This window comes from Papio anubis, chromosome 15 (assembly GCF_008728515.1).
Source record: "Papio anubis isolate 15944 chromosome 15, Panubis1.0, whole genome shotgun sequence".
Taxonomy (NCBI): Eukaryota; Metazoa; Chordata; class Mammalia; order Primates; family Cercopithecidae; genus Papio; species Papio anubis.
In genome coordinates this window covers 65093524-65112872 of record NC_044990.1, presented here as the reverse complement: position 1 = coordinate 65112872, position 19349 = coordinate 65093524, and the positions used below count along the sequence as shown (strand labels likewise).

The 19349-nt window shown below is 35.3% G+C and overlaps 1 long non-coding RNA gene across 1 annotated transcript; it reads left to right on the top strand.

Annotated features, from left to right (window-relative positions):
* The first annotated feature begins 15655 nt into the window (after nt 1-15655).
* On the top strand, nt 15656-18325 carry LOC110741719. The gene is made up of 2 exons (XR_002518453.2): nt 15656-16257; nt 17737-18325. It is a non-coding gene; the product is annotated as an uncharacterized LOC110741719 (long non-coding RNA).
* Nucleotides 18326-19349: the final 1024 nt, after the last annotated feature.

Here is a 19349-nt window from a genome sequence, read left to right as displayed (position 1 = left end):
CTGGCAATGATTATATGTATGTATATACATATATGTATGATATATTATCTGTATCCTTTATCAAACCACTATACAAAATTAGGCATGGAATAAATAATCTCTCAATAGCAAATTGCTTAATATTGTCAGTCTTTTAGTCAATTAAAATGACACAATCATTTCCCTTGCATATAATATCCATTTTTGTCTTTCAGACCCACATATGCTGCTATGCAGAGCATAGTTTAAATATCTTTATGTTTACAAAAAAAGATTTAACAATTCTGTATACAAGTCACTGTTCTCTTTTTAATTTTTGTATATAGAAAGCACTACTGTTAATTACATTCCTGTACTCCTGGGCTACATACCTTTTTCCTTTCTGTACTTCTATTCTTCATATGTTATTTTTATTACCAATTCAGCCTTAAATTTATATTTATAAATTGACTTTTTGAATTTTGCTTTTTTCAATGACATAATTTCCTATAGCCACTGCACCTGTGTTTCTTATATCTGTTGCCTTTTGAAGCATATAACACAATACCACAAGATGACCCAAAATTTATGGAGGCAAGTAAAATAAAAGATTGAAGTTTTTATTTTGTTTTTCTTTTATTTTACTATAACTGACTTTACCAATAGTTTCTATGTCCAACAGCATAAGAAATATAGCAATGATTTTACAATCTCTTTATAATAGAACAAAACAAAGTGCAGAAGAAATGGCTGTGCACATAAGCCAAACTTGATGCAGCTAGGGGGAAGAGCTGGGGTTACATGACAAGCATATTAAAACATGATTTGAAATGAGGCTTAGTAAATTTTTTTCTGCAAGATGATCCTACTAATAGGAGGGCAGCATGGATCAAGAGCTTTCTGCCCACTGTAGAAGCAGGGCTAGCTGAAGAGAGTACTGGCTTAGTAGAAACCATAGTATTCAAAGAGTGCCAACTGTGGAATTAAAGCATGAAAGAGATGAGCTCAGCAAGTCAGAGGGAACAAATCCTTTTGGGTACTTTAATTTTGGGAAGATTTTTTTTTAATATTCTGAAAATAATTTCTAAAAGCAATAAAGTTAAAATTTAGAATTTTTAACCCCTTTAAAACTACCTTAATTATAGTAAGAAAACACATTTATTTTGCTTTTCCATTTTTCATAATCTCTGTAGGCTTGGTAAGAATGCTAAAAACAAAACTAAATGTCTGTCCTATCTTTGAAAATAGATGTCATACCTCTTAAACATAAATCGGTGTTTTTCTATCTTTCACATAATATATTTTGTAGAAAAGAGATTTTCATTTTGAGAATAAGCTTGAATCTAGGATTCAGTGTAAGATACAGTACTAATTAAAATCAAAGTAATGAGTGTTTATACTGAAGTGATGATCAGAAGTTTCTATCTAAACTCTCTGAGCTTTACAATAAAATGCTATATATTTGAAAAAAAAAAGGTTGTGTCTTTTAATAATAATAATACATGCATTTTAGTTAAATTCAAGTAAAGCTCATGTAATGCAAGGCTTTGAGTTTTTAAAGAGTAATGGTTATTAACTGCTGTTTCTAGGACAAGCACAACATAAATACCATGACAATACAAAGTCAAGGAATATAATTTTGTTATATACTCTTCTTAAAAAGTGCCAGCTTCTTTCAGGGAATCTTAAAGTCCCTCTCTCATTCTTGTAACAGTAGGAAGGATGCTGATGCCATTTAGCCAACCCAGTCATTGAAGAAAGAATATAGCCAAGAAAGATCACAGTATAGAACCAGAATGATGCAGTGACGGCTCTTAAGGGTAAAACAAATAAAAGGCATTTTGCACAATAAAAAGGAGAACAAATAAAGTCTTCTGTAGACATCAGTAGATTTGACTCAGCAATTAGAATTGGCCCTTTGGTTTACCATAAAACATACTACTGTCTAAACATTATTTCCGTGTTTGGTGTTATGGCCACAATGTTGAATTGGATTCAACAACCAGATAAAACTGATACCTGGAAATACTTAGATTAATACCATTTTCCCTATGCTTCACTTGATTGTGCTTCACAGATGTTGCATTTTCTACAAATTGAAGATTTGTGGCAATTCTGTGTTGAGCAAATCTATCTAACAACATAGATTTACTCCTTATCTCTGTGTTACTGTTTTTGGCACTTTTTGCAAACTATTTTAAACTTTTTCATTATTATTATACGTGTTGTGTTGATCCATGATCAGTGACCTTTGCTGTTACTATTGTAATTGTTTAGGGGTGCCACGAACCATGCCCAGGTAAGAGGACAAGCTTCATCAATAAATGTGTGTGTTCTGACTGTCCCACCAAGCCGCCATTCCCCCTTCTCATTCATTCCCTCTTCTCAGGCCTCCTTATTTTCTGAGGTACAATGATACTGAAATTAGTGCAATAACCCTACAGTGGCCTCTAACTGTTAAACTGAAAGAAAGAGTTGCACATCTCTTGAAATCAAAAACTAAAAGTGATAATGCTTTAAAAAGTTGAAATAATAACATTCAAATATTAGATGTCTTTGCTTCCAGGAGTATGCTAGATTGCTATAAAGAATTATTCCCCTCTTTATCTACACGGGGAAAAAAACTCATTATGCAAAAAAGATACTTACACATGCACATTTTTGGCAGCCCAATTCAAAATTGCAAAAATATAGAACCAACCCAAATCCCCATCTATCAACCCGTGGATAAAGTAAGTTTGGGATACTACTCAGCCATAAAAAGAAATAAAATAATGGCATTTGCAGCAATCTGGATGGAATTGGAGACCATTATTCCATTATTTAGGCCAAGATAGGCCAAAAGCTAGGCCTCTTGCACAAAGCAGTTAGCCAAGCTGTGAATGCAAAATAAAATTTACTGAAGGAAGTTGAAAGTATTATGACAGTTGAACACAGAAATGATAAGAAAGCAAAACAGCCTTATTGTTGATATGGAAAAAATTTTAATGATCTAGATAGATCAAACTAACTATAACACTCCCTTAAATCAACGCTTAATTCAGAAGAAGGCCCTAAGTCTCTACAATTCTATGAAGGCTCAGAGAGATGAGGAAACTTCAGAAGAAAAATTGGAAGCTAGCAGAGATTGGTTCATGAGGTTTAAGAAACTCATCTACCTCCATCATATAAAAGTGCAAGAAGAAGCAGCAAGTACTAATGTAGAAGCTGCAGCAACTTATCCAGAAGATCTAGCTAAGGTAAATGATGAAGGTGGCTACATTAAACAACAGATTTTCGGTGTAGACAAAACAGGCTTCTACTGGAAGAAGGTGCCATTTAGGAATTTTATAACTAAAGAGAAGTCAGTGTCTGGGTTCAAAGCTTCAAAAGACAGGCTGACTCTCTTTTTACTGGTTAATGCAGCTGGTGACTTTAAGTTGAATCAAATGTTCATTTACCATTTCAAAAATCTCAGGTCCTTTAAGAATTATACTAAATCTACTATCCCTATGATCTCTATGCAGATTAAAAACATCTGCATGACAGCATATCTGTCTCTGCTATGGTTTACTGTACACTTTAAGACTACTTTTGAGACTTACTGCTCAGAAAAGAAGTCTTTTCAAAATATTGCTGTTAATCGACAATGCACCTGGCCAACCAATAGCTCTGGAGATGTACAAGTAGACTGATGTTGTTTTCATGACTGCTAACACAACATCCATTCTTCAATCCACCAAGCAAGGAGTCATTTTGACTTTCTTATTATTTAGGAAATATGGTTTGTAAGCCTAGTGAGATAGCTATAATTAGAAGTGGAATCTGAAGATGTGACTGAATTGGGGAAATTTTATGATAATACTTGAAAGAATGAGAAGTTGCTTCTATGGATCAGTAAAGAAAGTGGTTTCTTGAGATGGAACCCACTCTTGATGAAGATTCTGTGATCATTTTTGAAATAACAAAGGCTTTAGAATATTCTATAAGCATAGTTAATAAAGCAGCAGCAGGGACTGAGAGAATTGACTTTAATTTTGAAGAAAGTTTTACTGAGGCTAAAATGCCATCAGGCAGAATCATATGCTATAGAACAAAACATTTATGAAAGAAAGAGTCAATGGATATGACAAATTTCGTTGTTATTTTATTGTAAGAAATTGCCATAGCCACTACAGCCTTCAGTAGTCACTACTCTGATCAGTTAGGAGCCAATAATGTCAAACTAAACCCTCCACCAGCAAAATGGGATTCACTGAAAGCTTGGGTGATTGTTAGCATTTTATAGTAAAAATTATTTTTAAATTATGTACATTGTTTAGACATAATGCTACTGCAACTTAGTGAATTATAGTACAGTGAAAACACAACTTTTTATGTTCTGAGAAACCAGAAACTTTGTGTGAGCTGCTTTATTGCAATGTTTCCTTTATTTCAGTGGTCTGGAGTCAAATCCACAGTATTTCTGAGGTATGTTTGTGTAATAGACTGACTTACAATTAAGAAAAGTAACAACAAAATACAGAAAATATTACCATAGACTTTAAGAAACCTTAGTGGAGGTCTAGTCTACTTTAGAGAGAACATTTTGTGATGCAGAATGAGAATATGTGGGGTGGATTTCTGGGAGACAAAGCTGTTTTACATAGTTAAACATGGGGTAAAAGCCATGGGAAAAGGTCAAAGATGATATTGAAAAAGAAGGGCATGCTGTGAAGTGATTTTTATGCTCTGTTAAAAATAAATTTAACAGGCCAGGCACGGTGGCTCACGCCTGTTATCCCAGCACTTTGGGAGGCCAAGGCGGACGGATCACGAGGTCAGGAGATTGAGACCATCCTGGCTAACATGGTGAAACACCGTCTCTACTAAAAATACTAAAAATACAAAAAAAATAGCCAGGCGTGGTGGCAGGTGCCTGTAGTCCCAGCCACTCTGGACGCTGAGGCAGGTGAACGGTGTGAACCCGGGAGGCGGAGCTTGCAGTGAGCAGAGATCGCACCACTGCACTCCAGCCTGGGCGATAAACTGAGATTCTGTCTCAAATAATAACAACAACAATAATAATAATAATAATAATAATAAATTAATTAAAACAAATAAATGAATAAATAGATAAATTTAACTGTTTCATAAAAACAATGTAGTCATTGAAAATTTTAATCAGCAAATTAACAAGAATGTACTAGTACAAATTTTTCTTTCTGTGATATGAAGAAAACAGTTGAGTCTTGTGTTAAAAAAAAAACAAAAGAAACATGGGCAGAAAAAAAGAGTGTAATGTCAGTAGGAATAGGGAGAAGTTCAAACGTTAAAAATCAGTAGAATTTAGTGAGTGGTTAGATATTGGCATAGGTAAAAGAAGACTCAAAAATAACATACTGGTTTCTGAGATGGTTGGCTATTTGAATGGTGGCAAAATTAAATGAAACAGGTTGAAATGGGAGAAGCAGGTTTAATTTCAGATGTAGCGAATTTGAGATGCCCATGGCTCCAGCAAAGTAAATTGATCCTGATGCTTAATCCTAATAAGTTGTAGACTAAAATATCAGTAGATTAAAACGACAAAAAGTTTATTGCTCATTTGTGTTATAAGCTCATTATGAATAAGCAGTGTTCTCTGGATTCCAGATGCCTACTTATGCCAGTGAGATCCATTCTGAATTCAGATGTTTTATGGGACGAGAAGCAGAAGCTCTAATTATTCTAAAAGAGACATTATTTTAGAGGTACCATAATTATTGTGTTGGTGCATTAGAAGAAGCCTAGCCTGAGATCATCTATCATATTCTTATAAGCTCTATTTTGGTCTTATTCTCATTAAACATTCCCACATAAGTCACAGTCGTTCTTAAGGAAGGAAGACTCTGCTTAATTAATGACAAAGTCAGTAAAATATACTCCATGTTTAAAAGTCCAACAGTAAAACTCTATAATTGACATTCACAAGTTAAACTATCTTCTAAAAATAGAAACTGAACTTTCATTGAATCAATATGGTGTCCAGGCTCCATTTCACACTTTTTCAGAATTAGAGTAGCTGAATGTATTTAGGCCCTGGAATTCGTGCTGAATTACCAGAGAAGACTTCCTTATCTTTAAAGGTAAATTATATTTTAACACTTTATTCTCTTCTAGTGTAGCTGACTTGAGACTATCTCAGTGCAGAGGTACTATTAATGTTAAAAATGGAAATAATAACATTCAAATATTAGATATATTTGCTTCTAGGAGAATGTTAGATTGCTATAAAGAATTATTCACCTCTTTATCTACACAGGGGAAAAGAACTCATTATGCAAAAAAGATACTTGCACATGCACATTTTTGGTGGCCCAATTCAAAATTGCAAAAATATACAACCAGCCCAAATCCCCATCTACCAACCAGTGGATAAAGTAACCATGGGACAATACTCAGCCATAAAAAAGAAATAAAATAATGGCATTTGCAGCAATCTGGATGGAATTGGAGACGATTATTCTAAGTGAAGTAATTAAGGAATGGAAAACCAAACATCATATGTTTTCACTCATAAGTGGGAGCTAAGCTATGAGGATACAAAGGCATGAAAATTATGCAATGGACTTTGGGGACTCTGAAGAAGGGGTAGGAGGGGGATGAGGGATAAAAGACTACACACTGGGTACAGTGTGTACTGCTCGGGTGCACCAAAATCTCAGAAATCACCACTAAAGAACTTATCCATATAACCAGACTCCACCTGCTCTCCCAAAACTACTGAAGTTTGCACATATATATATATATATGTATTTTATATATATATGTATTTATTTCTATATATATGTATGTGCATATATATTAATTATTCACCTCATCTCCAAAGGCCAGCCATACATTCCAAGAAAGTCCTGAAAGATATAGCTTTGTTAAGACACATGAAAGACAGCCAGTAGATTAAGTTTGCCTGTGTGTCAATAAGGTTATGACACTTCCTCACTGTCTGATCTGACAAATTACCTAAGTTATATACCTCAGTTTCGTCACTTCTAAAACAAGCATGGAATTCTATGTGAAAGAGATTTTTTGAAGACTTTATATGCCAATTCATGGCAAATGCTTAGAGTTATAACTAGTATATAATGAGCTAATTAATATTTGTCACTGTTATTATTACTCTATCAATATTACAAGTATAGTCACTTGCCTCTCATCTAAAAACTGAAAGGTATCAGAAATATTCTTTCTGGACTAAATATAATCTGCAAAAAGATGATTAGCTATGAACAATCAGGGAAGTAAGTGGTTTCCAATGTTTGTATCATAGTTTGGCTCCATTGAAACATTTCAGACAATACAGTAACAGGTAAATACCAAATAACCTAAGGAAAGAGTTCATTTTCAGGAAGACAGAAGCATATTGATCTGGGCATAACACTGGGGAAATGATGATGTGAGCAAAATTTTCAATATTGAGGTGAATAAAGAGCTGAAAGATTGTATTCACCTGAGAAATGCAACTCTCACAGTGATTGCATTCACTGTGGAAAAAGTATGTGCATGCAAGGATCATATCTGAGTTTCAACAGAAAGAGGAAGACAATACTCAGATAAAATATTGAGGTTACACACGCTTTTTCCAGAGGGCATTATGAGAATATTTTGGAAGGGCACAAGCAGAGGGGGTTAAAAGAAGTGAAACAAAACTCAGAAGAGAGTAATTAATTCGTAACTTGGTGATGATGATCATTAATTCATAACCTGGTGATGATGATGATAATAGAAGAATAGGAATAAATGTAGAAGGCATCTCAAAGAAGCCATCTCGGTATGGCACACGTAAGAGAGAAACTGGATTGGACTACAACTGTACCTAGCCAGATCAACAAACCTTTAGTGCAATGGCTTTCAGACATGATTTTTTTTTTTTTTTCTTTGAGACGGAGTCTGGCTCTGTCGCCCAGACTGGAGTGCAGTGGCGCGATCTCGGCTTACTGCAAGCTCCGCCTCCCAGGTTCTCGCCATTCTCCTGCCTCAGCCTCTGCGAGTACCTGGGACTACAGGCGCCCGCCACCACGCCTGGCTTATTTTTTGTATTTTTAGTAGAGATGGGGTTTCACTGTATTAGCCAGGATGGTGTCGATCTTCTGACCTCGTGATCCGCCCATCTCGGCCTCCCAAAGTTCTGGGATTACAGGTGTGAGCCACCCTGCCCGGCCCAGACATGTTTAATCTTGGCTAATTTAGGCAAAAATAAATATTCAGCTGTCCAATTACATAGATTACATAAACTTAATTTTAAAACAAAAATGTTAAATGTGAAAGCGTTTCAAAATGTGTCAAAGAGATTATCCCAGAAATATAGCGATTTTTAGTTTCAGAATTCCAAAATTTAGTAACATCAAATAGCCAGTTCCTCTAAAAAATTATTTGGCTCTATATTATAAGTAACAGTCTAAATACCCACCACCTATTAGTAACAATCAAAGATAAAATATATTACTTGTACTTATAAATATAGTACTTTATAGACTCAAAAGTATATTTATGTACTGATATGGTTTGGCTCTGTGTCCCCACCCAAATCTCATGTTCAATCCTAATTTCCAGTGTTGAAGGAGGGGCCTGTTGGGAGGAAACTAGATTATGAGGGCAGATATCCCCCTTGCTGTTCTCATGATACTGAGTAAATTCTCATGAAATCTGGTTGTTTGAAAGTGTGTTGCACGTCTCCCTTTGCCATCTCTTCTCTTCCTCCTGCTCCTGCCATGTAAGACATACTGGCTTCCCCTTTGCCTTCCACCATGATTGTAAGTTTTCTGAGGCCTCCCCCAGCCATACTGCCTGTACAGTCTGTGGAACTGTACGTCAATTAAACCTCCTTTTTAAATAAATTACCCAGTCTCAGGTAGTTCTTTATAGCAGTCTGAGAACAGACTAATACAGAAAATTGAGACCAGGAGAGTGGGGCATTGCTATAAAGACAACTGAAAATGTAAATATGACTTTGGAACTCGGTAACAGGTAGAGTTTGGAACAGTTGGAAGAGCTCGGAAGAAGATAAGATGACGAGAGAAACTTCAGAACTTCCTAGATTCTGGTTGAATGGTTGTGACCAAAATGCTGATAGTGACATGGACAGTGAAGTCCAGGCTGAGGTGGTCTCAGATGGAGATGAGAAACTTATTAGAAACTGGAGTATAGGTCACTCTCGCTATGCTTTAGCAAAGGGACTGGCAGCATTGTACCCCTTCCCTATATATCTGTGGAACTTTGAACTTGAGTGAATTGATTCTGGGTATCTGGCAGAAGAAATTTCTAAGAGCAAAGCATTCAAGGTGTAATCAGGATGCTTCTAACAGCAAAACATTATACACATTTGCAAAGAAATGGTCTGAAATTGAACCTATATTTAAAAGGGAAGCAGAACATAGAAGTTTAGAAAATTTGCAACCTGACCATAAAAACAACCCATTTTCTGGGGAGGAATTCAAGCTGGCTGAAAAAATTTGCATAGAGAGGAGGTACATATTAGTAGCCATGACAATTGGAAAAAATTCTTATAAGATATTTTAGAGACCTTCATGACAGCCCCTCCCAACACAGGCTTGGAGGCCTAGGAGGGAAAAGTGGTTTCATGGGCCAGGCCCAGGGCCCTGCTGCTATGTGCAGCCTCAGGACATCGTCCCCTACGTCATAGCTGCTCCAGCTCTAGCCATGGCTAAAAAGCACCAAAATACAGCTAGGGCCATTGCTTTAGAGGGTGCAAGCCCCAAGCCTTGGCAGCATCCATGTGGTGTTAAGCCTGCAGGTGAGCAGAGAGCAAGAGTTGAGGCTTGGGAGCCTCTACCTAGATTTCAGAGGATGTATGGAAACACCTGGAAGTCTAGGCAGAAGTCTGCTGCAGGGTTGGAGCCTTCATGAAGAACCTCTATTGAGTGAGTACAGAGAGAAAATGTGAGGTTGGAGCCTCCACACAGAATCTCCAACTGGTTACTTCCTTACGAAGCTGTGAGAAGAGGACTAACATCCTGTAGACCCCAGAATGGTAGAGCCACTGACAGTTTACACCGTGCACTCAATGCCAGCTGATAAAGCAGCTATGGGGGCTGTACCCTACAGACCACAGGGGTGGAGCTGCCCAAGCTCCCTTTGGGAGCCCATCTCCATGCGAGATTTGTCAATAATTTTTAAAAATTGTTTTGCTTGTCCAGATATTCTGAGGTTACTCTGTTTTTTTTTTTGTTGTTGTTAAACTACAAAACCTCAACTTAGGGACAAGCCGATATATGGTTACGGTATATAAATGTACTGGGATTATTTAATTTTTAAATAAATATTTAGCTTTTATTTTAAAAGGAAAATTGAAAACACAGTAATTAAGATGTATTAGTGAGCCTTCAAAAGTAAATTTAATAAACATGGAACTATATTTAAAATTTATGCATTTATTAGAAAATAATGCAATATTGATATTTTTCAAAGCAACAGAAACTGATTGTAAATATTTTAATTTAAATTCAAAGTACAAGATATTTTTAGATATGCACAAGTCCAAAAATTTAAGGTTAGTAAAAAAAAAAATGACATCTTATTAGATAGACAAAGAGAGTTCTATATTATAATAATGTACAACAAAAGTTTTGGATAGGAAATAGAGAAGGGATCTTGAAGCAATTTTATTTATTGATGGGAAAAACTGAAAGAAATATGAGCCAGAAAGAAGCAAGCTGTGAAGAATGTTTCATATTGGAGTGAAATGTGATTTTTTTTGAATAAGTGAGATGCAATAGAGAAAACAGTGAGAAGATGAAGCGTCACATTATCCTATTGTACATTTAAGCAGAAGTGAGTCCTATCCTAATCTATTTCATCTACTGGAGGATAGATTGGCTATCATCTGAGGAGACCCTGAACCGTCAGGAGAAATTCACTGTAAGAAGAATTTTTTTCCTTTAACCTTTCAAAAGCAGACATAGGTCTTTCAGTCTGGAGTGCTTGTGTGGCAATCAAGTGAAGAGCCAGAGAGTCCTCAAGGAATAACTGCTGGGAAACGAACTCACTTAGGATTTATAAAAGTTATCTAAAAGCTTGGTGAAATTTAAACTCAAACAATAAATTACAGATGTAGAACGCTGAGCCATAAAATAAGAAACATTAAATACAAATCATAAAACACACAATTATTCACCTTCCTAATGACACTGACGGTCGACATCAGGGGAAGAAGCCAAGGTCATTTCATTTCGATTTGGGAAAATCACTGGTCAATCAAGGCAGAACATACATATCCATCCATCATTCAGGTCCAATAAATCCAGTCACCATGGGGAAAATTTTTCATAATATCATGTTTGAGCATTTACTAAAAGATTAATATTTGTGGCGGTAGGTAGAAGCTTACATCTCAGAGACACCAGGATGGATGCACACGCACACACACACACACACACACCCTACACACACATATCAGGTATTAGGTATGTTTTTCAATGTGATTATAATATTTATAAAGTTTAGATTTATACCCTGAGAAATAATGGTTCATTTTATAAATATTAATAAGTTCTTAAATTTTTCAGTTTTCTGTTTTATAAACTTTAGAAAATATGAAGAACCTCAGCCTATAAAAATGTTTCTGGCTGGGCATGGTAGCTCATGCCTGTATCCCCAGCATGTTGGGAGGCCCAGGCAGGCAGATCACAAGATCAGGAGTTCGAAACCAGCCTGGCCAACGTGGGAAACCCTGTCTCTACTAAAAATACAAAAATTAGCCGGGCATGGTGGCATGTGCCTGGATTCCCAGCTACTAGGGAGGCTGAGGCAGGAGAATCACTTGAACCCAGGAGATGGAGGTTGCAGTGAGCTGAGATCGTGCCATTAGACTCCAGGCTGGGCAACAGAGAGAGACTCTATCTCTCTTTCTCTCTCTTTCTCTCTCTGTCTCTCTCCATATATATATATATATATATTTTATGGCATGTCCTAATCTAGATGGTTTTTTTCAGGTAGATGAAAATACAGGAAATCTTATGGAATCCATTCTCAATTGACACCATTTTCTTTTTGATGCTGGCATGTACACTGTACTGTTTCTTTTTATATAGAAAATAGAGAAGGGCCTTTACTGTATAAGTTAAATGCTTGAAGAGGGTGATAAGTGATTTCATTAACACAATCATTGGATAGATAAGAGTTCATCACAAACAAAAATGTACTAGGCACTGTGAAAGGAGCTGGATTTAGAAAAGAAAAGACATAGCACCAGGCTTCATGGAACTTACATCTTACTATGAAAGACATGTGGAAGTAATTGCAAAATAACAACAAAAAGATCAAATTGTGTGTTCTAAGAAAGAAATTCTGAAGAATATTATAATGGAAAAAATAAAAGCAGCAGTAAGGATATTTTTCATGAGTTATTTGATAAATTCCTTGTGGAAAATTGATATGTAAACTGAGGCATGAGACCCGAAAAATGAGAAACCATGAGCCACAAAAAAGGACGAGAATGTGCATTTCACACCTAGGGCCTAGCAAGGACAAAGGTTCTGCATTAAAGAGTACTTTGTTTGTATAAGGATTGTGAGAAGAAAAAGAGAATATTAAGTTAGCATGAGAATGGCACAAAGTGAGGTTGGGGGAAAAAAATTGCCCTGTAGTGAGTTGAAATTTATTTTAGGAGCAATGACATATAACATGATCTTCTTTCCCTAAAAGCTCACTCTGTATATACTAATGCTTGGAATGGAAGAGTGCAAAATAGGAGGTTATCTCAGTAGGCAAAAATTATGCACATCCACAATAACTGTGGGTATCTAAAAAGGAAAGTAATTGACATAAAAAAAGCATTTTCATTTACTCAATATATCACAAAGTGTTGTTATGAACAGCTAAGAGTAAAAATGGAAGCTACATTATGCATTAAACGTGAATGTATTCTTTAAAGAAAAAGCCTGAACAATATTAAACACAATCCACATATTTTAATGAACATTAAAGTACAATCTGCACTTAAAGACATCAAGAGAAAAGATAACAAAATGAATTAATAAGGCAAACAATAAAACCAATAATTTTAAGGAAACGAAGAAACCTATGTGCAAACTAACAAAACATGCACAGACGTGGGCTTAAAATAAGAGACCTTGATGAGAAAGCACCAGTAAAATCCACAAAGCTAATCATCACCTGTGTTCACCCCATTGTGCTCTGCATCTGATGAAGAAACATACACATTATAATATGTATTTTATAAATATCAACCAATAAAACAGAAAAGAGAGTGAGAACATTAAAACTGAGGAAAGAATACGCTGATTTCAATAAATTTGCCAGTAAAAGGAGAGAAAAACATGACCTTAATGTGGACATGGGAATAGGGACGTCATTGTATTAATCTCTTATTGCTGCTGTGACAAATTACCACAAATTTAGTGTTGTAAAACAACATAAATTTATTATTTTATAGTTCTGGAGTGTAAAAGTCCAAACTGGGTTTCTCTTTGCTGAAATTAAGGCATCAGCAGGTATGTGATCCTTTCTGAAAGTTCTAGGTAAGAATTCATTGTCTTGCCTCTTCCAGCTTCAAAAGGCTGATTGCAAAGCATCCTCTCATTTTCAGAGCCAGCAATGGCAGGTTGAGACTTCCTCACATATCTCTCTGACCCTGGCTCCTCTGAGGCACTCTTCCATGTTTAAGAACTCTTGTGTTTACCTTGGGCCTACCATAATAATCCAAGATGATCTTCCTATTTTAATCATTTCCCATTTTAATTCTATGTGTAATCTTAATTCTCCTTCACAATGTGAGATACAGGTTCTGGCAAGTATAACTTGTAGTATATGGACAACTGTTGTTGGAGAGGAGGATGGCATTATTGTGCCTATTATAATTATTTTGGGTGAGTAAAAGGCATATATTATTATTTTATGGAAAAACAGTAGAAACAAAAAATAATTTTGAAATGAACATTTAGTTAAGTGAGAGAAAAGTAAGGACAGAGTACAGGGCTTATTTTTGCAAAAAATGAAATCTCTAAATCCTTAAAAATGTCTTAAATGTATTTAGACACCCAGCTGAAATATCAACAACTATCCTTACATAAAACTGTTTTTTGAAAATGTGGCACATATACACCATGGAATACTATGCAGCCATAAAAAGGATGATTTCATGTCCTTTGCAGGGACTTGGATGGAGCTGAAAATCATCATTCTCAACAAACTAACACAAGAACCAAACACTGCATGTTCTCACTCATAAGTGGGAGTTCATAAGTGGGAGTTGAACAATGAGAACACATGGACACAGGGAGGGGAACACCACACAGTGGGACCTGTCAGGGGTTGGGGGGTCGCGGAGGGATAGCATTAAGAGAAATACCCAATGTAGATGATGGGTTGATGGATGCAACAAACTACCATGGCACGTGTATACCTATGTAACAAACCTGCACGTTCTGCACATGTATCCTAGAACTTAAAGTATATAAAAATAAGTGTAAATCAGAAAACTCCTATTATTTCTATGATTATTAAATGAATATAAATAGTGGCTTTCTTATTTAAAAAATTTAAAATATCTTTTTATTTTCTATTCCAGTAATACATAATAATTATTAATCACTTAAAGTACTTTGTCAAATATATTAATTGAATACTTGCTGTTTTAGTCAAAACAGTGTTTTAAATACTGTGAGTAAAAGAAGAGTGAGTCATAAAATTTTGCCCTAAGACATTCACAAATTTATAGAAATATTATCATTTATTTTAAAATACATATGTTAAATCACATAAAGACAATTTGTTATTCAATTAAGAAGAAAAATAAAACAGTCACAATTTCAGAGTCTACGTCTCCAAATAAAGGAAGTCTATGGCAATTGTTACATGAAATTTGAACCAAATTAAAGATGGCCACTCTAATTCTTTTTACGTTGCATCTAATGTAGAAAATGATATGCTTGTAAGCTTCAGAAAAGACCTGATAAGCCCTATTGTCAAATGGAAACTCAAGGAAACTAAGTATGGTAGACCAAATAATGGACCCAAAGATATCCATGCCCTAATCCCTGGTACTTATGAATACGGTTGTTACACGAAAAGAGGAATTTTGCAAATGCAATTGAAGATATGTACCTTTAAATATGGAGATATTCCTAGATTATCCACTCGGATCAGCCTAAATCTAATCACATGAGATCTTAGAGACAGAGAACTTTCTCAGTCTGGTGGCCTCAGGCGTGTGTCAGAAAGTCAAGTCAGAGCGATTCCATGTGTGAGGATTTTACATATTGTTGCTGAATGTGAAATAGAGGACCATGTGCAAGAACTTGAGAGAGGTTTCTAGAAACTAAGAGAAGCCACCAGCTAATAGGCAGAAAGGAAGCAGTAATTTCCGCTCTACCGCTTCAAAAAAAAAAAAGAGAGAGAGAGAGAGAGAGAGACTCTACCAATAACCTAATTAAATTCAAAAGGTGAATTTTGGACAGGGCACAGTGGCTCACTCCTATAATCCCAGCACTTCGGGAGGCTAAGGCGTGCGGATCACGAAGTCAAGTCAAGAGATTGAGACCATCGTGACCAACATGGTGAATTCCCGTCTCTACTAAAAACACAAAAATTAGCTGGGCATGGTGGTGCCCGCCTGTAGTCCCCGCAACTTGAGAGACTGAGGCAGGAGAATCGCTTGAACCCGGAAGGTGGAGGTTGCAATGAACGGAGATTGTGCCACTGCACTCCAGCCTGGAGACAGAGTGAGACTCTGTCTAAAACAAACAAACAAACAAAACTGAATTTTTCCCGGAGCCTCTCCTAACTGCCCGGCCACCTGAAAGCTACCTTAATTTTTGCCTTATAAACATTGAACAAAGACACTAGTCAGGTCAAACTTGACTTCTGACAAACAAACTGAATTGGTGTTGCTTTAAACCGGTAAGATTTAAAGAATAGTAACAACCTTAAATTATAAATTAAATGGAATGAAATAAAACAGAAATAAATAAAATATCCTTAAGAGAAATACCCGTTAAATGAAATAATATTTGGGGAAGATGAGTATCACCGACATAAACTGAGTGAAAGAAGCCAGAAACAGGATAGCAAGTAGTGTCTGAGTCTATTTGCATGAAATTCTACTATAGAAGGGATAACATTTACCTCTAATGACAGCAGATTGATGATTGTCTGAGATGAGGATGGATGTCGGAGGTGATTGCAAAAGAACACAATGAAATATTTTGATGTGATGGAAGATGTATTCTGTATCTTGATTATGGTTCTGGTTACATGGGTGAATACATATTTTCAGCTAATGAAACTACAATCAGAATGGATGTGTTACAGTTTATGCATATAGTAAGTCTCTCTTTTTATATGCTACTCTCCAAACTCTTCTCCACATTAAAAAAACCTATTTTAAACTATAAATTAATATAATCTTAATTTATGCTTTAACCATGTTCAGTGCTTTGTCTCAACCCATTTGAATATGTTATTTTCATCTCTTCATCCCATATCTGTGACATTCTAATAATAGACATGATTTCATTTATTTGAAATCACTGATATCACCTCTTCATTTAAGTCTCCTTTCCCGCAAATACATAAGAAAATACCTGCTCTTTTGATCATTTCTCCTTGTTTCTTTGGTCCTTTTGCTGCATGTATCATGCATTATATTTACATCTTTATTTGACTAATTTTGTACGGTCTGCACTTCATGGTAAGCTATATATGTCAAAACATTGTTTCTACATTAATTTTTCCTGCCGATATATATTCAGTGCCTAACACATTGTGTGCCATATATGTTTTGAAATAACTGTGTTGAGTGAAACATTAGGAATTGACAGAAGTAAAATATACCTATTTTAATTATTCTTAGCTCTGCTTAGTTGACAATTTATCTCTGCAAAGTTATAACTACCTTTAGAGCAGAGGTTATATCATATTTCTTCACCATTATATGATGAAGATCAGACACCTAGATATTTAATGAATAAGTTTTTCAATTATTAAATGAAAAGAAATGCGTTCAGTAAACTGAAACATATAAATGTAAAAGTTGTAATCATTTTTATTCAAATTTCATTTTTTTAAATTAAAAATATGCAATCTGAAAACATTTTCAATTGTGACAATACAATAATATATTTTAAGATTAGCCAATAAAAATGCCTGTAAAATATACATGTTTGTTATCTGTCGATGTAGTAGTCAAATAACTATACAGCATTAATTTACAATAGAAATTATGAGTCTTGTTAGTATAAAATCATTTTTGTTGTTTAAGGAACAATTAGTAGAAATTCTGTAATAACTTCAGGTGATTTATCTCCAAGAGAATGACAAAAATGGAAAAGATACAGTTAATTGTTTAAAACATAGAACTATCATATATGTATTATTTGACTGGTTAAGTGAAATGTTGTCTGCCAGTGTCATGAGAGTAGAGGTTTTAAAAATGTGTTCTAAATATTTTGAAAGAGAAGAAAATACTCGGTCTACATTTTAATGCTGTATAGTTGATTGTGCTTATAAGGGTTGTCTTGAAGAAGTTTATACATTATATTTTATATGTTATGGTAGTATTTTTAAGTATTGGCAATATCTTGTTTCTAGAGATACCAAGTTTTATTAACATCCACCTTCAAGTATAACGTGATCATACATTAGGTCATGATTATATTCCCTGAGGAATCTGGCAGATTATGCAGACAATGATAATGACTATAATGTTCTTTTGACAAGGAAATGTCACACCATAAATGTGTCATTTAGAATTCTTCGTTTAATAAGATCATCACTGACAGAGCATTTTTGTTTCCCTTTCAGAAAATGACCTCATAAATGTCTTCAAGTTTCTGTGTTCTGATATAAATGGCACGTCCTACTGAAACATGAACTTTTAGCAGATCATTCATGAATGCTCTGACAAAGTAAGGTCTATAGACACCCTTACAAGCACCATAAGAGTCCAACACTTTCCCAGGAGAAAGCAATTATAAGGGCAAACATATCCATCAAGAAAGGCTTCAAGAGTGTTCGAATATTGCAATATACAAATCTATTGTATTTGAACTATTTGTTGAGTTCCTTGCATGCTCCAGGCATGATTTTAGGTGCAGGAGTTTTGTTTTTTAAGCCAATATATTTTTTAATCAAAAAAGAGATCCAAAAGAGAAGTGATATGTTCTTCCAAAGTGGCTACGGGGGAGATGCGGCAAAGTTGTCAGGGAAATCATCCACAGAAATGTATGAATATAAATTCTGGATGATGAATACAAATTATGTAAGTGGAAATGAGGAATGAATTGGGTGGTGTCATGTGTGAAAATCATGAAGCAACACCTAATAATCGAAGAAGTATTGGAACTACAAGATACCCTAGATTTAAATTCAATAAATAATTGGAGTCTTCTAACTTTGAGTGTATTCTTTGCACACTTTTATTAATGAACACTTAGGTCAATACAGTGTGGGTTAGGATGATAATGTGGACCTGTTGTTCTAAGTTGCCAATATGAAAGCTGTTTTATTAAATAAAATATTTAAGCTCACCTATTATATCCTTTTTCAACATGATTCCTAAGATAGAATTTGCATATAATAACTTGCATCTATTTTAAGGGCACTATTTTATTTTTGACAAGTGTGGATACTCAGATTTCTACTACCACATTCAAGGTGTTCAAATATTCATCAGCGGTGAGGCCTCCTTCTGCCCTGTGATTTTATGTATGAGTTCATGGGAGAGTATGCTCCATGGGACTACTGAATTTCTTCATATAATAAGAGTGAGACACCGACTTACCTTTATTCCAGATTGATTCTTAAAGGTATTTTTAACAACAAATGGATTTACAGGAAAGAGAGAGAACATTCCCTAAGAATAAATGGCAGGCATGTTTGCTATCATTTACGATAAAGTTAATGTCTTCCACCAAAAAAAGGACAGGCATTGTGTATTGCCTGTTTTTAAAGATTCAAACTCCCTAAGCTCAGAGTCCCCCATTATAACACAACTGAGTCTGTGCAGGTGTCATCTAACCCTCCTCTCCAAGCCATGTGGGAACTGGGCTCAGGAAACTTCAGACTGAAATGCTAATACTCTGTCAACTGCTATTTTATTTTGGTGAATAATGAATTAAAATTTGTCCTTTAGAGATTTCTTTCCTCTACAAGTATTCGTGAAACAGCAGCTGACTAAATGGTTAGCTGGCAAGTATGTAAAATCTCAGACCCTTCACAGTCCTTGCCAGTTTTGGTGACAATGGAGAGATCCTGAAAGAAATATGGCTTCCAGAAGAGGAAGTTTGAGGATATACAGGCCAAGTAATGGGATTTGAGGGAAGGTCAGGGAAACAGGTAAAGAACATGTTTATTAAATCGTATGCTCAATCAGGTAGTAAGTTGCCATCTAATATATTGTATTCTAATGAGGAAGA